Consider the following 20,542-nt stretch of genomic DNA (forward strand, 5'->3'; position numbering starts at 1 on the left):
TGGCTAATTATCCTAGCAACAGGAAAAGCTTCCTAAGTCACAAGGCAATAAGCAAAGAATGGGCACTGATGGGGGTCTCTGTGCTACTCCTTGGGCACAATACTGTAATCTTCCACGTCCAAGTACTTGTCCTGGCCGTCCCTGATGTCTCTAATGCTTTCTCTTCCTGTCTCAACACACTAGGCTTTCTGACTTCCTTCTAGTCCCAAGGAAAATCTCATCTTTCACAATTCCAGCGCTTTTCCTGTGTTCTCTCCAACTGATCCTATATAAACTCCACGTATATACTATTGTCTTTCCCATTAGATAGTGAGTTCCTTCAAAGCAGGGACTGACAGGGCTGTTTCATTTATTTCTTTCTTCTGGAGTTGGCTTTTCTTTGTAAACCCAGTGCCTGAAACTCAGTACATAGGTACTTAAGTAATTATTGTTCCCTGACCATTTGAACATTTTGAAATATCAGTTTATAGCAGTTAAAAGAAAATGCCCAAGCTAAACCAAATGGCCTCTGGAATGACATTCATACATATTACAATGTGTAGAGAATAGTAAACATCACAGAGTTGATTTTAATTCACATGATTATCAAAATTCATCTTAAAAGTTGAAAATATGAATTTCAAAAGCCCGGTATTCTTTGTGATTTTAGACACTAATGGTGATCTAGAGAAAAGTACTCAGACACCTGAGTAATGAGATCATTGTATTTCAGAATTGCAAACTGCTGTGGACATTGTTTTTTCAAGAACTGAAAGTCATCCCCTGAGAAAAGACCATCCTTACGGGTTCTTTGGAAGGTGCCAACTCTGGGAAGATGGAGAGCACCAATCCACAGGAAGAGGAAGGGAAGGAGCAGCCACAGCAGCAAGTGAAAAGTAAGGTCATAACAGTGCCACCAAGTGCCATCCTCCCCACTCAAGCATGCCTGCCTGAAGAGCTCTCAAATTCAATTCAGTTCAATCCTACAAATTTATTGATTATCTACTGGATACAAAGAACTGGGTGAGGCATTATGGAAGATGCAGAGATGAATATGAAACATTACCTTTTTTCATGGAATTTTACAATTGAATGGATGAATAAATGAAATCATATTCATTAAGTGCTTACTATGTTCCAAGGACTGAGTTAAGTGGCAAGGATAAAGATCCAATATCAAAGTCAGTCCTGTCCTTCAAGGAACTTACATAGTATTAGACAAAGAAAATCTATTAAGAGGAGTACTGATCACAAGGATATTCTGGTTTTGAAGTGATCATCGTATTAGCTAGTACTTATTTAATGCTATATATGTCATCTCATTTGATTCTCCCAAAATTGCAAATTTCTTATCCCCATCCTAGAGATGAAGGGCTAAAGGGGTTAAATGACTTGGCCAGGAGTCACCCAGTTATATGAGGAGAGATTGGAACTCAGACCTCCCAAGTCCAACATTCTGTCCTCTATGCCACCTAGCTGTCAACTTTAAAGGGGATAGTTCTATAAATTCATGGGTATAGATAAAAACACACTTCCCGAAAACAGTGGCAGTAAGAATTTGAGTATGGTTTCCTAAACTAGAAAGCTAGTGGGTTAGAAGGGTAACAGAGAGAATGCTTAAAGCTATGTCCTCTCAGCCATGGTCTCAGGTCTTGGTGGTAAAGTAACTGAAAGGAAAGCAGATCAGGAGTAAATTGTGAAGAAAAGCTAATATAAATAAGAAATAACTGTAATAGATAAAACAAAGCATGGTAAATAGATGTAGTAAGAGACAGTAATAGATAAGCAGATACAGTAATAGAGTATTAACTATTGGCCCAGAGATCCTTCTTCAGACATCTCTATCCTTTCCACGATGTGCCTCAATCCAGAACTGAATGTCTCAACCCTGTGATTCTGGATTCTGACTGGCAAGCTTCTGGTCTAGCCCAGTGTCAGGTTCATGGTAGTGGACATACTCCCAACCCTTTCTCACCAGCATTCTCACTCTACCTCTGAGAACAGCAGTCGAATGGATGCTACCATTTCTGGGAAGGACATATCAATCAACTTCCTCCTTACTCCAATCACCATTCTCTCTTGACCACTCACTCCAAAATATTCCTCTCTGGCTATTTCTGTAGTTTGTCTCCCCATGTTACAAGTTCCTTCAATGCAAAAACTGTCTTGTTTGTGTGCATTTAGTCCCAGTACAGAAGAGAGCACAATAAGCCACTGATAAATCCTTGTTTCTTCCATTTATTAACTCACTCATGAAAATATAGTTTATGAAATATCATAAGTGTCTGAAGAGAAGTACAAAGAAATTGCTTTTGGGATTCCTTAGATCAACATCAAGTTTTGTATTTCTGTTCAGAAATTCCAAAATTCTGTTATCTGGCCATATTGCTGTTGATTCTATCTCTCCTGATGCCTTATGACCCATAATCCTGCTTTTCCTCACCATGGTCTCTACAACTTGCGGCCCCAGTTCTTTCCCAGGACGTTGCACTTACATTGGCTATTCTGTTCTCCCTTCCTTATGTCAACCTCTTGGTGAAACAATTTACCTCTCCATTACTACCTCCACTGAAATTCCTTGCTCCCTTAGCTTATCAATAGTCACACTTGTCAAATCCCAGACTTGGTTACTGAAATCATCATCATCAACAATAAGACAATTACTGTAACATTTATGTAATGCCTGTATGAGCCAAGCACTGTGCTAAACACTTCACAAGTATTACCGTATTTCATTCTTACAATAACCCTCACAACAATCCAAGGTGCTATAATTATTTCCATTTTACTGATGAAGGAAGGAAGGCCAAGGGAAGGTAAGTAATTTATCCAGGTTCACACAGCTAAGTGTCAAGAAGATATGTTATCTTTCCTGTCTTTCTCAGCACTTTATACAAGCAGGGACTTGACCAATCAATGAATGAAGAACTTTTTTTATATCCATCCCAATGCTTCTCCTATGCTTCTCCTATGGTTGAGCATGTATCATGTGCTCAGACAGGTGGAGTGATGAAAATTGATCTGATTGATGTAGTAAGTTAAGAACATGGTTAATTAATGATGAAGTTAATTAACAACTTCTATTTCTATTCCTGCAACAGAACAGTCCATTTCTCATCTCTGAGCATTTTCATTGACTGACCCCCATGTCTGCCATGCTTTCCTCCATCTCTACTTTCGTGGTCTCCCTGGTTTGCTTTTAACTCCAGCTTTTAGTCTCAGCTTCTGTATGAAGCCCTTTCTGGTTCTCCTTAATCTTAGTGTCTTCCCTCTGAGATCACTCCAGGTGATCCTGTCTTTATCCTATTTGCACATAGTTCTTTGTATATTCCTCCCCCCCGCCATTAGATTTTCACCTTCTCAAAAGTAGAGACTAATTTTCTAGCTTTCTTAGTATCCTCAGAGCTTAACACAATGCTGGTACATACTAGGTACTCAATAAATGTTTGTTGACTTTACCCAACTAGAGTAGTTTCTTCTATATCCATCACAAAGAATCAGTACAGTTCTAGGTAAATAACAGTCACTTATGAAATCCAGTCCCAGACTCTCCTCTGAACTTCAGTCCCACATCTCAGGTGCCTAGTGGACATTTCAAACTCGATTCTCCAGGAACATTGTAAATGATAACGTCTTAAAAGAATTCATTGTCTTTCCCCAAAACCTCTCTCTTCTTCCAAACTTCCCTCCTTCTGCTGAAGGAACTACCAATCCTTCACGTCTAGTAGGCTTGTAACATCAGTGTAACCTGTCACTTCACATATGCAGTCAGTTGCCAAATTCTACCTTTTCCACTTTCCTATTTCCTACATATGGCTGTTTTTCCCCCTCCTCACACAACTAGCAACTTAATTCATGTCTGCATCACCTGTATTGGACAAGAACTTCCTAACCATTCTGCTCACTTCATTTCTCTCATTACTCCACTCCATCCTACTCATTGATCTCAAGGTCATATTCCTTAAATACAAACATTCGTATTTAATACAAATTCCTTAAATCCATGTGTCCCCCTCTCCCTGAATTGCACTGGCCTGTTATTGCCTCTAAGATAAAATATAAACTCCTCTGTTTAGCACTGAAAGTACTTCATAATCTAGTCCCAACCTATCTCTTAAGCTTAAATGGAAGTTGACTTTCTCTCCCACATTCAGTGATCCAAGATCCACTTAAATTGGTTTTCTTTGTGTTCTTCATAAAAGACACTCCTCCCGCCTGTGTCCTTTTGTAGTGTCAGTCCCACATTCCTAGAATTCTCTGAATCCTTACTACCACCTTATAGGTTCATTTGCTTCCTTTAACATGCACCTGAAGCACCATCTTCTTTATGAAGTCCTTCTTGGACCCCACAACGTTAGTATCCTCCTTCCAAATGTACTTGGGTTTATTTCATTTTGCTTAATATCATGTATTCACTTTATGTTTTGCAGTGTATATCTATACATCTCTTTTGTTGAATCATCCACTTCTTCCTAACCTCTCATTTCGAATTTTCTACAAAGTTCTTTCCTTCATCCTCCTCTCTTTCTATAATTTTTCTGTTTGCCAAATGTATTTTCTTCTTTGAACTTAACCATATGGAAATGATTCCCAATTCTATATTTTCATCTTTACCCTTTATCATAGGCAACAGACTTACATCTGTAATTGTCAATAGGACAGCTCCACCTTAGGACACTTCCACCTGTTGGAATGTCCTAATAGCACCTCAAATTCAATGTGTCCAAATCCAAGTTTATTCTTGTTTTATCCTGACTTCATTATTTATATCAGTGATTCTACCATTCATCTGACCTTCTGTGTTTCTTTATCAATATGTCTTCTATTACCCAACTTCATTTTTCTTTTCGGTAACACTGTTTCGTCCAGATGGCAAACAAAAACTGTGTCATTCTGAATAGAAAAGGAATAATCCTATGAGAGACTTTGTGATCTATTTTTTGTTTGAAAGAAAATTAGTCTACTCATACAACTGCCACATAATTTTGTCTTGGTCTCTGGATTCTGTTCAATAAGATATGCCATGGCCATCATCATACACTGCTGTAATTGAATCATGTCCGCACAATATTCCAGTCTGAGCATCGCCATCATTGCCATGGTGAACCACACAGGCCAGTCAAATGAATCCAATGTTTCCTCAGAGGGATATCCTGCTGCCACTGCAGATACAGGGGTAAGTCAATGGCATCTCCAACTTTCTTCATGCATTTCAAAAGGAGACATTTATTGCACCTACTACATATGATACACACTGGAGTAGACATTAAACTGATAATAAATTAGATAAGATCCTTTCCATTTAACAGCTTTTGATCTGATTGATAATGCATGTGCATATGTTAGACTAGAGGGACACTGAGATCTCTTTTTAATTTAGAGTTCTCTGAATCTGGGACATTAAACATACATCAATAAATAATAGATAAATCATAATATAAATTTGTAAGAATTCAAAATGCATCAGTATCTGATAAGATAAAAAAATCATCACTGGTTGGAAAAGGGATAAGGTTCATGGATGATATGCCTTTTTGGTTGAACTATAAATGTCTTCAGGAGTGAGAGTGAGATGAGTAGGTATTGGTGTAGGGGACATTGTCAACAAGGGGACAAAGAGATCTGGAGTACAGTAACTGTATGCTGTTTTCAGGGGATGGCAGATAGTTCAATTTGGCTGGAGTAGAGAGTGCATAAGGGAATAATGCAGGCCACTACATAGAGTACAGGCTAGACATGGAGTCAGGAAGACCTGAATTCAAATCTGGCCTCAGACACTGTCTCACTATCGGTGTGACTGTTGGCAAGTCACAATAACCTCTTTCTGCCTCAGTGCCCTTGTCTATAAAATAGGAATAACAGTAGCATCTTCTTCTTGGGGTATTGTGAGGATCAAGTGAGATCATATTTGGAGAGTGTTTTCCAATCCTTAAGCTAGTTATATGAATACTACCTGTTGTATAAGGCAGGAAATATAATTTGGAACAAGATTTTGGAAAGTCCTGAAAGCCAGGTTAAAGAACATTAACTATCTTCAGATGAGAATGGGAAGCCATTAAATATTTTTGAGTGGTGGAATGACATAATCAGGGCTATGTATTAGGAAGAATTACCTGGGTGGGATGTATTGGATGAAATGGAAGGAGAGAGGAGAAATACTGGAGTCATGGAGAAGAGTTAAGAGGCTATTGTAAGACCTTGGAAAGAACTGAGGGCCTAAAGGAGAATGTTGGTGGTACAAACGGGAAGGAGCGAGTGGAGGTAAGGAATATGGTGAGAGAATTGGAAGAAAATGGTGCCCAATGGGAACTAAATCTGAAGGGAGATCAAAAAATCACAAACAACTACAAAGCTATGAGGATGCCTAACTGTTTGAAACTAGGGAAATGATTGTGCTATTGATAGAAACAGGGGAAAGATAAAGAGGAGTGAGGAGATTTTAAATAATGAGGTCCGTTTTTGGAAAAATTGATCTTGAATTGCCCCTTTACCAGGGTCAAAGGGCATCCAGTAAGTTATTGTTGTTGTTGTTATCATTTGTTTGTCCTTCATTCTCCAAGAGGACCATGACATCAGAAAGATGATGCAATGACTTGCATGTGAATTGGATTGGAGGGAGGGAGGGCTGTGCAAGATCTCCAGCCTCACTTTCTCCTCTACAGCCATCCAGGTTCAGTGGCCAGATGTAGATCAGCATCCCCATCCAAAACAAAAGATGGAAATGTCTAACTAGAGCTGGACAAGGAGGTCATGTAAAGAGATACAAGGCATTTCTTCACAGAACCCTATGATCATAGGTTCAGAACTGGAAGAGATTTTAAAGTTGACCTAGCCTAGGACTTCTTATCCTGAAGTACATGAATTTAGGGGCATTCTTAAAGTGTTTTAATGACTGTATTACAGCATAATTCCTTTGCAATCATACGCATTTTATTGTATACATTCAAAAAACATGTGTTTTAGAAGGGGTTTCTAGGCATCGCTAGATTGCCAAAGGGGTCCAAGAAGCAAGAAAAGGTCAAGAATTCCTGATCTGGTTTAACCCCTTCCTTTTGTAAGTGAGGAAAGGGAAGTACAGACAGTATAAGTGATCTGCCTAATGGAACAAAGCCAGGATCCAAGCCCAGGTCCCTTGACTCCAAAGCTGGTGCTCTTTTCTCCACAGTGTACCGTTATTTATTTGTGAGTCAACTGCATAGAAGTCGGAGTAATAACTAAGAAGAATGGAGCAAAGGGCAAGGGAGAGAAAACTAATAAAAACTCATCAGGAATGCACATATAAAGAGATCAGGAGAAGAAGAAAGGATGCAGAGAAAGAGCAGATGACAAGATGAAAGGCCATAGAGAATAATACTGTATGCTACAGGCACATATCCATTAGGAGAGGGGGGCCCTCAGAAACAACAGACAGGTTATAAAAGGTCCAAAAAAAGGCTATTGTTTCGAGGATGACAGAGGTTAGAAGCTGCAGCATTTGGCTCTATTCAGACCATATCTGGAATATTGTGTATGAATGAGGAAACATCACTTTGGACAAGACAGAAAAGGAGGAAAATGTCTGGGAGTGCAACTAGAATGATGAAGGAGTCGGGACTGTGCCATGTGTGGACCAACTGAAGGAACTGAGGATTTTTAGCATGGGGAAGAGAAGGCAAGTGATCATAACAGCTGTCATCAGGTATATGAGTGAAATACTTTCATTTTTACAGAGGTTAAACTTATTCTGGTTGGACCCAGGAAATAGAATTTGAAGCAACGGGAAGAACTTACAAAAATGAAGATTTGGGCTCAAGATGACAGAGGATTCTGGGAAGATGATGGAGTAGGTTAGAAAATTCCCCGCTGTCAGGACTTCCTCCACAAATAAGACAGAAGGGTGCCTCTGGATCAAAGTAGGACAGTAAAAATAAACAACAGCTGTGATGGGATGCATGAGTGCTTGTGCTTGGACCCCAATTTAAAGATCACATTTCTCCCTAGCTTCAGAACACTATCCTGACTGTTTTCTCACCAGTCCAAGAACACTGTGCCTAGCAATAACTCATCTGTGGCCCCCAGTAAAACAAGCTATCTTTCCCCAAAACAAGAACAAGCTGACTTCTGAAGAAATTTCTCTTCTAAAAACAGGACTACCAAAGAAAGTTACTACAGGAATAGAGAAGACTGGCATTCGTCCTCAGAGGAAGATATTGAAGAAAAAGTCTTTTCTACCCTAATGAGTAATATTAAATGGTCACTTGCCAAAAAATAATTAACTGAAGAATTTAAAACATACTTTAAAAATTAAAATAACAAAGATTGAGGAATTTTTTTTTAAATAAGAAAAATCCAAGAAAAAAGAAAAAATGAAAGAATTATGAAAAGAAAGTCAACCAACTACAAAAGGACATCCAGAATCTTAAAGAATAAGTGCTTGAAAATTAGCATTGGGCAAGGGAAATGCAGGGAAGTTATGAGACCAAGAAATAAGAAAATAAAACATAAAAATGAAAAAATAACAGAGAAAGTGAAACATTCCATAAGAAAAAAAACTGATATGAAGAACAGATCAAGAAGAGAAAACATACCAATAATCATACTACCTGAAATCTGCAATCAAAAACTGAATCTTGATACAATAATATAAGAAATAGTTAAACATAAGTGCTCTAAGTGTTAGAACAAGAGAAGTACATAGAAATACAAAATATCCACCTATTACATGTGAAAGAGATCCTACAAGGAAACCTACAGAAATATCATAGCTGGATGTTCAAGGACAAAATATTATGAGCAACAACAACAAAAAAAATTCAAATGTGGCAGAACCACATTTGGAATCACATGTGACCTAGCAGTGTCTACAATAAAAGGCCGCAGATCTTGGAACACTAAATATGGAACAGAAGAATAACTGGGGTTGAGGCCAAAAACAGAATACCCAGCAAAGTGAAGCACAATCCCGAATGGAAAAAAGAAGATGGGCATTCAATGAATTGCCAGATTTTCAGAATATTGTTGTAAAAACACCTGAATTCAATAGAAAGTTTGACATACCGAATCCAAGAGAAATATAAAATAAATATCAAAAAAAGACTGTCAAAGACTACAAGCACTCAAGAAGAACAGACTGTCTACTTTTTTATGGGAAAATATAAATCATTTATCTAAGACTGTTATTAGTAATTGGGTAGTTTGAAAGAAAGATTGTGGTGGAGCTGAGTATGATGTGCTACTAAAAAGGAAACCATCTAGGAAAAGGTTAAAAGTATAATTATCTTATACAAATGAGGTGTGAGAGGAAGAGCTGACACAGACAAATTAGGTGGGGGAGGAGGGGTGGTAGTTCCAGAACACTACTCTTATTGTGAATATGTTAAAGAGTTAACAATGCATATGTATCTAGAAGGATATAAAAGTTTTCTAAATTCAGAAAGAAATGAAAGGCTAAGGGGATAGGAAGGGGAGAAAATAATGGAGGGATCTTTGGGGTTGGGGTTGATGGTAGGTTACATAAGAGGAGGGCAAGGTAATGGGTAGAAGTAAAGTAGAGGACTGAGGAAAGATAGGAAATAAGAGATACACACAAACGTAAAATAAAAATCAGAATTAGAATTTATTAGGAAAAAACAAGGATAGTAATCATGATCTTAGACAAAATTAAAACTAAAATAAATTCAATCAGAAGAGAAAAATAGGGAACTGTGCTATATGTCAGTCATATACTAATCAATATTGTTTTCAACTATTTAAAATAACTAGACAGAATAAAGTTGGAATATTGATATGGTTAGGAAACAATGATTTGGTGGACTTAGAAAAATATGGAAAAACTTGTACTTATAAAGGAATATGTTATCCACTCTTACAGAAACAGAGGACAAGAAGTATAGTATGGTCTTATATAGATGCATATGAATGCATATGTCTACATATAAACATAATTATAAATACCTAAGTATATGTATGTGCATGCAAATGTATGTATGAGTTTATATATGTGTGTGAGTATGTTTATATATACATATATAAAGACATATGTGCACACACATGCACATATATATTTATATGCATGTGATTATGTATGTCTGTTCAATTGTAGCCTTCTGTTGAAATGGGGAAAAAAGAAAAACGTAAAAAGTATACAGCAAAGAACAAAGGAAAACTTACAAGGAAGCAAACAAAAGATGGACAGCTCTCAATACAATGCATAGTATTTATTATATAGGCTTTCCTGAAATGGAAATTTCTTGCCGTATAGTTTGAATTCTCTCTTACATTCTAGTGTGCACATATAAAAAGCAGATAGGTAGCATAGTGGATAGATCCCTGGGCTAGGAGTCAAGAAGGCCTGAGTTTAAGGCTTGCCTCAGACATTTACTAGCTGCATGATTCTGGTCAAACCACTTAACCTCTGACTGCTTCAGATTCTTCATCTGTAAAATACACACACAAAAAGGCACAAAACCTTGTTCAAGAAACAAACTCCTTGAAAATAACAATGGACCAGACAAGAGATAATGACTCCAGAAGACAATTAAAAATATTAAAATAAAATCAAAACATGAAAACATGAAGGGGGAGGGGAAATGCATTTCATAACAAAGAAAAATGAATTAGAAATCAAATGAAGATAATTTTAAAAATTATTAGACTACCTTGGAAACCATAAAGAAAAAGAACCTAGATATCCTATTTCATGTAATCATAAAAGAAAAATGCCCAGATCTCTTGGAAGAGTGAAAAGTAGAAACTGAAAGAATTCACCAGGTACTTCCTCAAAGATCCAAAAAGGAAACTCCCCAAAGTATTATATGAAAATCCAGAGTTTCTAGGTCAATTGATCAATAAATATTAATTAAGCACGTATTACATGATAAGTACTGGGTGTCTAAATAAAAGGTAAAAGACACTCCCTGTTCTCAAGTCAATTACAGTCTAATGGGGGAGATGAAAAACAAATATTCACCAAGCAAGCTATATACAGGATAAATAGGAAGTAATGGCATTTGGCTGAACTGTAAACATTCAAACTCTACTGCAGAGAGCGCAACTCAGATAGTCTGGCCACATTGTTGGAATGCTAAATGTACATCTCTTTAAAAGTGACACTCAAAGCATCTCTTACAGAGCTAGAGAATTCACACAAGGCAAGTGCTCACATGGAGATCAGAAGAAGCAATACAAGAATGTTTTCAAAGTCTTTGAAGCCTTTGGATAGATTGTGAGACCTGGAAGACATTGGTATAGTACTACCTAGTATGGTTGCGTGGTTTGTGTCATTCATCTTCAAAGAAGATGAAAATGATATCACCATGATAAAGTGAAATTTCAGAGAGTCCACTTGTGGCTGATCAAACCAATACAAGCTTGGAAGGTGGTATGACAGTTTGGACACAGATAGACGGTGTGAATATTTGGGGTGCACATCCTAAGTTTGTGCATCCTATGTTTACTTTGTGCTGTCTCAATTCTGCTTTGCTCAAAGAGGACAGAACCCTTTCTGATGTGGGCATTACATGCTGAGTGGTCAGAGTCAGAGTCTCCCATGTTGCACAGTAAAATCCAAAGACCTTGAGAGTGTCCTTGTATCCCTTCTTCTGACCACCATGTGATTACCTGCCCAATGAGAGTTCTCCATAAAACAGTGTTTCAACTTAGTGAAATCATTTTGATGTATGAATTGAGAACAGATTGGATTGGGGACACACTTGTGGTAGGTAGCTGCACCAGTAGGTATTGTGTGAAGTAATAAGTGTCTGTGGGCAGCTGGGTGGGGCACTGGGTAGAGCACTGGACTTGGAGTCAGAAAGACGAATTTCCCTGAGATCCAATCTGGCCTCACTTACTAGCTTGCTTGTGTGACCCTGGGTAAATCACTTAATCCTGTTTGCCTCAGTTACTCATCTGTAAAAGGAGCTGGAGAGAGAAATGGCTAACAATCCCAGAATCTCTGCCAAGAAAACCACAAATGGGGTCACAAAGAGTCAGACACAGTTGAACAATAACAACAATCATGATGGTCTGGACCAGGATGGGTGCAGTGTCAGAAGAGGGAAGGGGGAATATATTAGACATACTTCAAAAGTGAAATCAACAGGCCTTGGTAACAGCTTGGATATGGGAGTGAGGAGTCCAGAAGCCCAAGGGACTGGAAGGATGATGTTACCTTCTACAGTAACAGAGAATGTGGGGAGGGGTTACCTAAGATGGTAAGATAGTGTTAGGCTTTGGACAGGTTGAGATTAAGATTTCTACTGGACATCCAGTTCTAGATGTCTCAAAGGGAGTTGGAGATGAAATATTGAAGGTCAGCAGAGATGTTGGGGCATGATAAGGTGATGTGTGAATCATCAGCTATTTAAATCCATCACAGCCAATGAGATCACCAAGTGAGACAGAGTAAAGAGAGAAGACAATGGGTCTAGGTCAGAATTGCAAGGAACACTTATGATTTAAAGGGGATAATCTGTATAAGGATGCAGAAAAGGAGACAGAGAAGCAGCACTCAAATAGGTGAGAAGAGAAGCAAGAGACAGTGGTGTACAAAAACCTAGAGTGAAGAAAATAGTGAGTAGGAGGTGCTCACAGGTTCAAAGACTGGAGAGAGGTCAAGGAGAATGGGCCTATTAATTTGGAAAATATGGAATCATGAAAAACTTTGGAAGAACTGTTTTCATGGAACAATAAGGTCAAAAGACAGACTATAAGGGATTAAGAAGTGAATTGGAGGAGAGAAGGTGGAGACACCCACTGTAGAGAGCTTTTTCCAGGAGTTTAACTAGAAAGGGCAGAAGAGATATAGGTCAATCATTAATTTGGATGCAAGGATAAAGTGAGGATGTTTTTCAGGATACAGAAAGCATGAGCATGTTTGTAGGCAGTGGGGAATGAGGCAGTAGAGGAAAGAGACTGAAAAAAAGCAATAGAGTGGGGTGATAGAGGAGATAATCTGTTGTGAGGAAATAGATGTAATGGGATGATTGAAATAAGTGGAAAGCATAGCCTTGGTAAGGCCACTTCATCATGTGAGATGAGTGAAGAAAGAGGGAAGGGTAGAAGGCATCACAGTGATAGGAGATGAAGAAAAAAGAAAGAGGGAACTCACAGTGAATGGCCTCAATTTTAATTCTGAAAATTATGCAGCAGTGACCTCTATGGCAAGGCAGGGGTAGGGGAAACCATAGGAGGTTTGAAGAAGAAAGAAAAGGTTGAGATCATCTGTGGAAAATGGGAGAGTAGGTTGATAAGGCAATTACAATAAGACTGCCCAGTAGCAGTGAAGATCCAGTTGAGATTGTGAAACAATAATTTGTAGAGGTCCTCGTTGGAACAATTGTGTAATTTTCTCTTCCCATGTTCAGTAGCACTTGTGCAGGAACAACAGAAGTGAACACTATGAGTGATTCAAAAGTGAGGCTTGGAAGGGCATAATGGCTGAAGTGATAGAGGTTAGGGAGTCAAGGGAAACAAACAGTGAAGAATTGAATTTTGGCACCAAGGAGTCAAAACAGGGGAGTGGCTAATACAAGGGAAATGGCCAGGTACACAGTTAAGGGGACAAAAGATTTAGGGGTCACAGTGTAGATGAAGCATAGGGTTTTGTAAGTGAGCGCAAAAGGTGAAGTGAAATGTCAATAGATTATGATCAGATAAGGGATTTCACAATTCTTGAACATGGAAGTGGTTCATTTGTGGGTGATGCAAGACCATAGGCATCATCACCTTTGTATATAGCTAAGGTGGAATGAAGGAGTAGCTCATGGGAAGTGGGAATCAGTTGAGGAAGTGAGTGATTAAGGAGGGAGACTCAATATATATGTTGAAATCTTACTCTAAAGGCATAAGTTGGGAAGGAGAGAAAGCTTGGAAGCCATGTACCAAACTCATTACACAAGAAAGGAGTGCAATGTAGGGATTTGAAATAACAGCTAATAAGTAGATATGAGTAGCATGCATCTCAAAGGGAACCTGGAAGTGGCAATGGAGAGCAAGAAGTATTCTCATTCTGCCACCTCACCCAGAAGTCCATGATGGAACTTAAAAAAGTAAACATCATAACTTCCATTTGGACTCAAAAATGCAACTTCACAGGCCAACAGAAGGCTCATGATAGGCAACAATTTTCCTGAAAAAATGTTGGGTGTTTTAGTGAACTGTAAGTTCATTATGGTGAACCCCAGGATATGATAGGCAAAAAGCTACCATGATCTTTGACTTCATAGGGAGTGTCTTTGTTTCCAAGAATGACACAGTAAGAGTTCTGCTTTCCCTTGTCCTAGTCACATCTCATCTAGAATCATGTTCAAATCTGGTGGGTCCCATCATTGAGAAATGACAATGCTCAGTACAGCTTGGCACTTCTGATAAATACTTGTTGATTGACTGATTGAAGTGATCCACAGTGAGATGCACAGATGGCTAAAGGGCCTCCAGTCCGTGTAATATGATGATCAGATGAAGGAAACTGAAGTCTTTAGCCTGGAGAAGAGAAGGGCATAGGTGGAGGAATATGGCATGATAACTGTCTTCAAATATTTTAAGTTTTAAGTGATGTCACAAGGAGGGAGGATTGGGTTTATTCTGTTAGGCTGCACCTAGAAAGAGTGGATGGAAATTTCTGAGAGACTATCTTCAGTTTATAATAAAGAAAATCACCCAAAGAATCAGATATTTCCAAAGACAGAAAGGAAAGCATGCCTGAGAGCAGGGTGAGGTTCTGCTGCTCAGAGGCCTTCACAAAACACAAAAGGGCAGCAGGATCCTCATATGCACAGGTATGGAAATTCTTTTTCAAGTGGGGATTGAACTACCTGGACACAGAGGTTGCTAATCTCCATGAAAATCTGTAATACAGACTTTAAAACTAAAAAACCAGAGAGGTGAAGTCATTTAATCCCAACTATACATGCAGGAAGTAGAAGGATGGGGATTACAATGGAGATTAGAGAGCAAGCACCATTTATCTCATTATGTAACAGGTGCTGTGCAAAGTATTGGGGATAAAAAGGTAAGGAAAAAATTCTCTCTCTGTCCTCAAGAAGTTATTCTTTTTATTATTATTTGTTTGGTTTTAGTTTACAATTTTCAATTACACAAGCTTGTAAGCTCCAAATTTTCTCTTCCTTCATCACCTCCCTCCTCCTCCCCTCCCCGATACAGCATGCAATTTGATATAGGCTCTACAAATACATTCACATTAAACCTATTTTCACATTAGTCATGTTGCAAGGAAGAATTATAACCAATGGAATGAACGACAAGAAAAAAGAAAGAAAACAAAAGAGAGAGAGCAAATAGCGTACTTCAACCTGCATTCAGACTGTAATTCTTTCTCTGGATGTGGATAGCATTTTCCATGATGAGTCTTTTGGAATTCTTAGAATGTTGCACAGCTGAGAATATTCAAGTCGATCAAAGTTAGCCATCACATAATATGACTGTAACTGTGTACAGTGCTTAAGGAGTTGATATTCTGCTGAAGGGAAGATACCCCATATTCAATGAAACTGGAAAGCAAGAGAAGGAATATTAGAGGCCATGGTGAAAAGGTTGCAGGAAGCAATGTGGAGACCTGGTTCCTGGCAAAATGAGGCAAAATGCTGACTTATAAGTGCTATGGGTATGCCAGGCACTCTTCTTGGCATAGGATTTAAGCTGTGAGACCTTGGGCAAGCCACTTAGCCCTTCCAAACCTCAATTTCTTCACCTGTAAAATTAAAGTATGGCTTGATGATCTTTGAGGTACCTTTGAATTCTCAGTCTATGATCCTGGATTATCACACAGACACACACACACACACACACACACCCCAATTACAAAACCATTCTATCAGATGCCAGCTGAACTCTTGACTTACCTACAAGGTAATCATCTAAAAAGTCATTTCCATATTTTGCAGGTCCCAGTATATGAATGGAGCCTGGAAATCCAGGGTCTCCTCTTCAGTTCTACCCTCTATGGCTCACTTGTTACTACATTGTCAAGTGGATATTTTGCTGGATTTCTTGGAGGAAAGAAAATATCTGGTTTTTCAATGCTTATCTGCTCAATTCTCAACCTCTTGATACCACTAGCAGCAGAGTATGGACTGCCTTACTTGTTTGTCATAAGGATAGTACAAGGCTTGCTTCAGGTACTCACACACCATCAAAATAGGTGAGTTGGATAGATCACACCCAATTTCTTTCACGGTTCCAAATACCTTATCATCTTGATTTCAGGGGATGAACTACAAGGCTCTATCTGCATTTTGGCCAAAATGGGCTCCACCACTGGAACGTACTCAGCTAAATACCATTGGTACATCTGGTAAAAAGTCATTTATAACAATTGTTTTACATTTCTATCCCTCTTTATCTTTCCCACTTCCATATTGGTGTAACCAGAACAAGTATTCTTCAAGATAGAAACATAAATAAAATGGAATACAAGAACTTAAGAGCTGGACCCATGGCCATGTAGTCCAATTCATGCACAAAGTTAGAAGGTTGGAGACACACTACTTTCAGTCCCCCTTCCTTATTTAACCTTAAATTTTGTGCAGATTGAAAATGTGAGTTACTCACACTCCCTTTAATTCCAGTAGTTTAGAGAGACTTTAACTTCTAGTGCTGTAACTCTGAATTTAATCTCTATCTTGAACTCAGGTGTGACAATGGGAAATTTCATTGCCATCCTTGGGGATGGATTCCTCTGTGAATCCCCAGGCTGGCCAAGTATTTTCTACATATATGGTAAGTACCTTCATCTCAAATCCAACTGTTTCCAATTTTAAAGGTTTTACTCCTGGAAATCTGTATCCCTTATGATATCAAGGAAGACCCCACATTAAAAGTTCATAAATAATTAGGTTTAGAAGAGGCAAGAAGGAATTTTTTCAAACCTCTAATCCAATGAGGAAAATTAGAGCAATTTAAAGTAATCTTTTCAAAACTACACAGTAAATTAGTGGCTGAAACAATATAACCAGGACTCCTTCATTCTTTGTCCAATGATTTGGCTACTGGAGCCCAGATGGATCTAAAAATAATATTAAAAAAAGTTACAAGCATTCTTGACTTGCCTTTTTTGCTTACAGTCACTCAAACAACAAACATTCATGAAGCACCCACTATATGCCAGGCTCTGTGCTAAATATTTGGAATATAAAGAAAGGCAAAAGATAACGCTTGCCCTCAAGGCAATTACCATTTGATAGGGAGACATGTGAACAACTATGGAGAAGCAAACTGTTGATGAGATAAATTAAAATTTATCTCAAGCAAAAGACACTAAAATTAAGGGGGATTTAACCTTTCCTATAGAAGGTAGAAGTTTTGCTAGATCTAAAAGGCAGAAGCAGCTATGTGGTGCAGTGGATACAGTGCCAGACCCAATGTCAAGAAGACTCACTTCCTGAGTTCAAATCTGGCCTCAGACAATTGCCAGCTGTGTGACCCTTGGGCAAGTCACTTCATCCTCTTTACCTCAGTTTCCTCATCTGTAAAATGAGCTGGAGAAGGAAGTATCAAAGCACTTCATTTTCTTTGCCAAGAAACACAAAGTGAGGTCTCAAAGACACAAAAACAACTGAAAAATGACTACACAACAACAAAAAGCAGAGATGAGCAGGGAAAGCATTCAAACCATGTGGGACAACCAAAGCAAATGCCCAAGGTCAGGAGATGGAGTGTTTTGTGTGATGAACAGCAGAGGAAACAATGTCATCAAATCACAGAGGAGGTAGGATGGGTGGGCAGAGAGAAGGAATGAAGTGATACAAGATATAAAAAGACTAAAAATGTAGGGGAGGACCAGGTTATGAAGGACAATAAAAACCAAACAGAGGATTTTGTAGTTGAGCATGGAAATTATATGGAACTACTAAAGCTCATTAAGAAGGGGGATGGCATAGTCATACTTGCATTTTAGGAAGATTAATTTGATGCATGACTGGTAGCTGGTGGAGTGGGAAGAGATTTATGAGATGATCAACCAGGAGTCTATTGAAAGTTTAGGTGTGAGAGGATAAGGGATTGCATCAGACTGGTGACTGTATCAGAAAAGAAGGGGGTTTAGGGAACTATTTTACTATGTTGTTCAGAAAACATTAATTATTGTATTGTTTCAACCTAACAAAGGGCCAGAAATTGTCCAGCCCAAAAGCTTACTGTAGAGGACAGACTGACTTCAGAGACACTCCCAGAAAACTTCAGGAAATGCTTATATTCTGATATTGTTTGGGGTCCACAAAATGCTTGTTTTGGGGTTCCCCAAATTAAGATATTTATGTTTATTGCTATGCATCTCAAAGGACCATGATTGGGAACTGTCCTGTCTGCTAAATTACTTAACTGACTATTAGGGGTTCTTGTGCTGATGCCCTTGTTTGAATCTTATAAAACATAAATCTTTTAAAGATGATAATAGCATTCATGGAAACTAATGAGATCACCAAGTGATATAGTATAAAAGGAGAAAAGAATAGGGCCCAAGGTGAAAGGACTGACCTGGATGAAGATCTAGCGACCTAGATGGAGAAGGAATGGTCAGATAGGTAGAAGGAGAAACAGAAAAAAGGTAGTGTCCCCCAAACCTATGAAGAAAAGAATATCAAAAAAGAGGGAGATCACCCGTGTCAAGGTCAAACATCAAGAAGGATGAGAATTGTGAAAAGGATATTACTGCCGTTGAGTCATTTCCATCATGGCCTACTCCTTGTAACCCCATTTTAGGAATTTCTTGGCAAAGATATTGCAGTGCTTTGCCATTTCCTTCTTGAATCATATTATGGATGAAGAATTGAGGCAAACAGAATCATATAAGCTAGAAAGCGTCTGAGGATGGATTTGAATTCATGAAGATGAGTCTTTCTAATTCAAGACCTAGTGCTCTGTCCACTGTACCACCTAGTTGCCCAAAAGGTCAGTACATTTCTCAACAAAGGGAGTATGGGAAGTCAAACAATGATGGATTTGAGGAGGGATGAAAAGGTTTGGAAGAGCTATTCTGGTAATTAGGATAGTGAGTTAATTAGGGAAATGGAAAAAGATTGCATTGCCCTAGGGCAGTCCCAGTTGAGGCTACATAACATAAATTAATTGATGTTATGTGACATAAATTTGTAGTATAACCAGTCAACACAGCTCCATTATTTCTTTCTCTACCTTCATTTGTGAGGATGTATAAGAATATAAGCAGGATACAGCTGAAGAGATCAAAGAGTGAGGCTTTGTAGGGAAAGGTCAGCAATATGATAAGGGAGTAATAGACTCAGGAGAAGTGTATAATTTCACTGACTGACTATCACTTCAAGAGGGGCAAGGGAGAAGAGTGTAGTAAAAGGGTGACAGTCAGGGAAAGAACTGATGAGTCAAGGGAGGTCATGGAATAAATGAAGGAAAGGGTTTGGGATTGCAAGGCAGAGGGAGAGGAAGAATGACAATAGATGGACGTCAGATAAGATAATGTTACAGTTCATCAACATGGAAATGAGGGTTTGAACCGGATCTAGTTTATCCATGTGTAAAGACAGCCTCTCATAGGGAGATCACTGATGCCCCATGTTAACCCAGCTAACTCAAATCCAAACATACCAAATCACTTCTTAACACACACTGTTTAAGGAGAGGTCACTAGTGAAGGGAATTCCGAGCAACAGTAATGAATCGTGTAAGTGATGAACATAAATGCCAATATCCATATCAATGAATTCTGCTCCAATGAAATCACTCCAAGATTATCAGTTGTCAGGAGACGAGCTGCCTTGAACAAAGTTCTACTTGAGGTTCTAATGAAGGGGCCTCTGGTTTTCTGATTAAAGTTCAAGTCCATGGATCTAACAACAGACATGTTTTTTCATTTGTTTTCCTTGTAAATTTAACAACCATCAAGAAGCATATATTTTAAAGTATAAAGAAGAAGAAGCAACTGTGGCACACTTTTGTACGTAAGGGAAAAGATAACTTATGAACCTCAATACAGATTAATCGTCTTCAATGAGCCTTTAGAGTTCCCCGAGTTTTCTTTGCTTTTTCTAAGTACATGTGATTGTTATGAAGAGTAAAATAACAAGCCATTACTTTGTTACTGCCTCTTAGCTTTAGCAAACATTACATGCAAGGGAGCTAGGGCTTTCTCAGTGGTCCAACATTTGGGTGAAAATAAACCTCAGTCCTCTAAGTTTAAAAGCCCAAGTTATGACACATGCAGTAAATTCCAATACAAAAGAATGACTCTAAGCAATTATACAAAACTTGGACAGATTTTTCCTGAAGGTCATTTTGTGAATGTTTCCAAACCTGGCAACAGTCCTCAGAACTATTCACACTTCCCAGGCACATGAGAAGAATACGTATAGAGAAGAAGACATTATTCCAATTTCTGTGGTCATCAGTGATACTTAATAAGTTGCTTGACATTCAAAGTTTGAGAAGTTGGAGGTGCTTCTAGAAACAAACTTTGAGAATTTGATAAGTGGGAAATATGATGTGAGTTAGAAATCTGAGTGAGTTTGCATAAAATGAAAATCTAAAAGGGCAATATTGACTCATTAGGAAATGAGTAAAATTCTGTGCTTAATTGCTTTTACCAGATGCGGGT

General features: G+C 38.4%; 1 protein-coding gene and 1 pseudogene across 1 annotated transcript in view; both read left to right on the top strand.

The window, feature by feature from the left end:
- Positions 1–20,542, top strand: part of LOC140503277 (probable small intestine urate exporter) — a 147,722-nt gene that overhangs the window by 101,665 nt on the left and 25,515 nt on the right. The window lies entirely within an intron of this gene.
- On the top strand, positions 1,619–16,599 carry LOC140503152 (sodium-dependent phosphate transport protein 3-like; annotated as a pseudogene).

This window comes from Notamacropus eugenii, chromosome 5 (assembly GCF_028372415.1).
Source record: "Notamacropus eugenii isolate mMacEug1 chromosome 5, mMacEug1.pri_v2, whole genome shotgun sequence".
Classification (NCBI taxonomy): domain Eukaryota; kingdom Metazoa; phylum Chordata; class Mammalia; order Diprotodontia; family Macropodidae; genus Notamacropus; species Notamacropus eugenii.